This window comes from Nicotiana tabacum, chromosome 14 (genome assembly GCF_000715075.1).
Source record: "Nicotiana tabacum cultivar K326 chromosome 14, ASM71507v2, whole genome shotgun sequence".
Lineage (NCBI taxonomy): Eukaryota > Viridiplantae > Streptophyta > Magnoliopsida > Solanales > Solanaceae > Nicotiana > Nicotiana tabacum.
Genome location: NC_134093.1, coordinates 101950946 through 101954989, shown reverse-complemented (window position 1 = coordinate 101954989; position 4044 = coordinate 101950946). Strand labels below are relative to the sequence as shown.

General features: G+C 36.6%; 1 long non-coding RNA gene across 1 annotated transcript; it reads right to left on the bottom strand.

The window, feature by feature from the left end:
- Positions 1 to 436: 436 nt before the first annotated feature.
- LOC107800901 (uncharacterized) lies at positions 437 to 1533 on the bottom strand. The gene is made up of 2 exons (XR_001651518.2): positions 1366 to 1533; positions 437 to 705 (listed from the first exon to the last, which is right to left on the bottom strand). It is a non-coding gene; the product is annotated as an uncharacterized LOC107800901 (long non-coding RNA).
- Positions 1534 to 4044: the final 2511 nt, after the last annotated feature.

The window sequence follows — 4044 nt, the reverse complement described above, 5'->3', positions numbered from 1 at the left end:
TGTTTCTTTCATAACTTCCCTTCCACATAAGTATAAATTATATCTATGCCTTAAAGCTCTATTGTTATAGAACCTCTGGTGCATACCAAATTCGGTGGAATCTTTATACTGACTTCTTACGGCTTAGCTCTATGGAACGATATGGAAACAAAAGAAGGGTAGCATTTCCTAAATGCCCTATATCCTCTCAATTATAAATGTGGCACGCAACACACACACACATGCAACTCTACTAGGCACGGCTTTGCAGACTACCTAGGACACGAGCTGCTCTGATACCACTTTGTCACATCCCAAACCTGGAGAGGCGTGGCTGGAACCCGGTGGCGTACTAGCCCGAGCGAACCACTTGGTAACTCATTTTTTTCTTCTGCAACTATCATGGGCCAACATGGCCATAACTCGTAATGTATAACTATAAGTGGGCAACACTGTATCAAAAAGCTATCGTTCTTAAAACAAGAATATATATGGGCCGTTAAGGCCTCTAACATACTGTACAAAATGAACCTCTGTCTACAAAGCCTCTAGAATTATTTGACATCAAATTGGACAGGGTACCAGCCTAACCATAAGTCTGTAGAAAAACTTTGACACGATGACTCATACACTCGGTCGCACTCCGAATGAGCTGGAGTCTTACCGATCCTTCGCTGAATGTCAGTCTCGTCTACTATGAAGGCTCGCCAAACTGATTATCTATACCTGCAGGCATGAATACAGCGTCCCCAACAAAAGGACGTCAGTACGAATAATGTACTGAGTATGTAAGGCAGAACTGAAACATAACAATAAGTCAACATTAATTAAAGACATATAAGAATCAACCTAAATTGCTACCGTATATGCATACTTATTATACTTACATACATAGTGCTTCTCTTTGAGACTATTTCTATCATCCATTTCGTATGATGCATGATTGCCCAACTAATCAGTGGTAACAGCCCGATCGGCCTTAGCGCGGTGGTAAATGCATAACCGCCCAACCGGCCGCAGCTCGGTGGTAAATGCATGACTGCCCTACCAATCGTAGCTCGGTGGTAAATGAATATGCTTGACTGCTCAACCGGTGGTAAATAATGATACATAACTGCCCAACCGGTGGTAACTGCCGGACCGGCCGTAGCACGGTGGTAAACGCATGAAGATGCATGTACATATATCACTATATTATAAACATTAACATCTATATCATATACCTCATTAGGGACATACTTAGACATACTTGAATATAACTTTACCGGAATGAATAACATAGATATCCTTAACTACTAAGAGTAGAACTATTTATAGAATAACATTACGTTTACGTATCGTTATTTGGATCATACCAAAAGAAAATGAGGGATAGTCTTAACATACCGAGAATAGGAAAAAATCCGTATGATACTCTTGAGAAGAATTAAACCGAAATCCCTTAGAATCGAAATTTCACGTTGTGATAACATTAGGTACACTTTGTATGAAATCTTCGAATCGATTTCGTTGCTATTGCGTTGCTGAATCTTTCCCCCTTAAGAATGAGAGTTCCGTATGTTAGCTAAGCATTTTCCATAATTAACTATAGGGTGGTTGTATCATAGTGAGTTGTCCCCTACCAAACTATTCTCTAAATGCCACCTTACTCTACAATGACTTAATAGTCTTCTTACATTAAAAGGGGGCTGCCAAGTTTTGGATGCGGACAAGCTTATCCAAAATATTGAATTAATTAATTAATCTTCCACTAAAAATTATTAATTATCCAATTATTCATATAATTAAAAATTATCTCAACTTACGTAAAATACTACTCACTTTTAATATACTTTATGTACCCTACTATCGTGGTCATGTGGTACCATATAAAATCAATACGTACACTATTATTCCATTAAAATATCCATGTAAAAATAAATATATTCACTCAACTTCTAATTTTACTAATCTCGTATAAAGAGTACAAATTTTCGTATGCTTAATTCTTAAAATAGTAAAAAGATAACCTTTTTTTCTTGTGAGAAAATAATTTCTTTCTTTACAATAAAGAAAATCTCATAAACCTTCTTATATTATGTGTATAATTTAAAGCATTTTCAAAAGTAGTAATATTAATAACTATATAAAATCTTACTTTTTAAACATTGTTCTATAATAAATGTTCCACTCAAAATAAATACAATATCAAAATATATATAACGGTATCAATGTTGTTAAACTTACGGAGTCTTACAATAACATAGTCGCAAATCCTTTATAATCTCATGAATGGTCTTAATCCCTTCTAGCTCATATGAATTACTACGACTAATTCTAATATTAAATTACGGGATGTAACATCCTTCCCCTCTTTAAAACATTCATCCTCGAATATTAACTCTTAGAGATTTACAAAAATTTTCTCTAGGATCTCCTCTATAAACTAAACTAAAATCCAACCTCTATCTGAAGTCTCGACTATTCACAATCTCTTGTACTTGAATATCTCGTATCTTCTTCACCTTTACCTTACTTACCATATAATCTCGCATCGTATCTTCTGTTTCTTTCATAACTTCCCTTCCACATAAGTAGAAATTACATCTACGCCTTTAAGCTCTATTGTTATAGCACCTCTGGTGCATACCAAATTCGGTGGAATCGTTATACTGACTTCTTACGGCTTAGCTCTATGGCACGATATGCAAACAAAAGAAGGGTAACATTTTCTAAATTTCTTATACCCTCTCAATTATAAATGTGGCGCGCAACATACCCATACATGAGACTTTACTAGGCACAGCTTTGTAGACTCCCTAGGACACGACCTGCTCTGATACCACTTTGTCACCTGGGGAGGCGTGGCTAGCACCCGGTACCGTACTTGCCCGAGTGAATCACTCTGTAACTCATATTTTTCTTCTACAACTATCATGGGCAAACATGGCCATAACTCGTAATTTATAACTATAAGTGGGCAACACTATATCAAGAAACTATCGTTCTTAAAACATGAATACATATGGGCCGTTAAGGCCTCTAACATACTGTACAAAATGAACCTCTGTCTACAAAGCCTCTTTGATTATTTGACATCAATGGGACAGGATACCGGCCTACCCATAAATCTATAGAAAAACTCTGACTCGATGACTCAAAGACTCGACTACACTCCGTATGAGGTAGAGTCTTACCGATCCTTCACTGAATGCCAATCTCGTTTACTATGAGGGCTCGTCAAACTGATTATCTACACCTGCAGGCATGAATGCAGCGTCCCCAACAAAAGGACGTCACTACGAATCATGTACTGAGTATGTAAAGCAGAACTGAAACATAACAATAAGTCAGCATTAATTAAAGACATATAAGAATCAACCTGAATTGCCACCGTATATGCATACTTATTATACTTACATACATAGTGCTTCTCTTTGAGACTATTTCTATTATCCATTTCGTATGATGCATGACTGCCCAACTGATCAGTGGTAACTGACCGACCGACCGTAGCGCGATGGTAAATGCATAACTGCCCAACCGGTGGTAAATAATGATACGTAACATCCCAACCGGTGGTAACTTCCCGACCGGTCGTAGCACGATGGTAAACGCATGAAGATGCATGTACATATATCACTATATTATAAACATTAATATCTATATCATATACTTCATTAGGGACTTAGGGACATACTTAGACATACTTGAATATAACTTTACCAAAATAAATAATATAGATATCCTTAACTGCTAATAGTAGAACCATTTATGGAATAACATTACGTTTACATATCGTAACTTGGATCATGCCAAAATAAAATGAGGGATAGTCTTAATATATCGAGAGTAGGGAAAAAATTCATATGATACTCTTGAGAAGAATTGCACCAAACTCCCTTAGAATCGAAATTTCACGTTGTGATAACATTAGGTACACTTTGTATGAAATCTACGAATCGATTTCGTTGCTATTGCGGCTTTAGCGTTGTTGAATCTTTCCCCCTTATGAATGAGAGTTCCATGTGTTAGCTAAGCATTTTCCTTAATTAACAAGAGGGTGATTGTATCATAGTGAGTTAT